At 33.6% G+C, this 1,162-nt stretch overlaps 1 protein-coding gene across 2 annotated transcripts in view; it reads left to right on the forward strand.

Annotated features, from left to right (window-relative positions):
* Cers6 (ceramide synthase 6) overlaps positions 1-1,162 on the forward strand; it is a 278,071-nt gene that overhangs the window by 44,956 nt on the left and 231,953 nt on the right. The window lies entirely within an intron of this gene.

The raw sequence follows: 1,162 nt of genomic DNA on the forward strand, positions 1-1,162 counted from the left end.
TCTCAATGTTGTTTTGATTTGCATTTCTTTTATGGCTAGGGAGGTTGAGCATTTCTTCATGTGTCTATTGGCTATCCTTCTTTCCTCTTCAGAGAAGTTTCTCTTTAAGTCTTTAGCCCACATATTTATTGGGCAGTTGTTTCTTTGAAGATTTGTTGTTGGGGGATTTAATTTTTTGAGTTCAAGGTTTATAGTATAAATAGCCTCCCTATTTTTGTATAGTTAAAGACTTCTTAAGTGTATGTTTGTTTTGCTTCTTAAAAATTATAAATAGCAAACTGCTGATGGGTATAAAGCAACTGATAAATATTTTCTGTAATGTATGTGCTCATTTTTACTTCTTAGTAGGAACCACTAGTAATATTATTTCTTGATGCTCTTCTAAGGAAAGTTTTATGCTTTAAATCTTTGTGAAAAGAACATATTAAAATCTGTGTAAAAGAACTTATCCTTTGCTATTCTTTGATCTTTCTCTAAACATGTAAACATTTTTAGAACATAGCCTTTCTCCATTAATGAAAAACCCCTTGAAACTTAATTTTTAATGGTTGCAAAGTTTCCATATTCTTGAAATGGTGTGTTTTGTTTGCATTTCCTCTGCCTTGTACTTCTTTTTTTTAAAAAAATAAGTTTTTTATTGTGAAAATACTGTACAGAGGGGCTAAAATCACAGGATCAAGGTAATGAGTACATTTCTTATCAAGGATTATTGCCTTCTTCTTTGTTTTTCCCTTCCCATCCCTTCCCTCCCACCTCCACAACTACATTCCCCTCCCACCCCCGCCTAAATTGTAAAGTTCATTTTTTGACATAGCATCTTGTAAATCTCATTGTTGCAATGGGTCAACCTATATCCCTATTTATACAATTTGTTTTTTCCCTTCCCCTTCCCAAATTATACCAACATCAAATACAGTGAAAACAGGGGTTATACCATGGGCCAGGGACATACAAAGCAACAAAAAATCACGTGGTACCTTATAAATACGTTAGAAACAATAGCAAGAAAGAAAAAAACACTTCTTGTGTTCTTATCTTGGGGTTCATTTCACTTAGCATCATCTTATCTGACCTTTTCTGCTTGTCTCAGACATATACTAGTTATTGCAAATAAGGGAAACCATGGGACCTATGTTTCTTTGGGCTTGGCTTACTTCACTTA

Source organism: Dipodomys ordii, unplaced genomic scaffold (genome assembly GCF_000151885.1).
Source record: "Dipodomys ordii isolate 6190 unplaced genomic scaffold, Dord_2.0 Scaffold5, whole genome shotgun sequence".
Lineage (NCBI taxonomy): Eukaryota > Metazoa > Chordata > Mammalia > Rodentia > Heteromyidae > Dipodomys > Dipodomys ordii.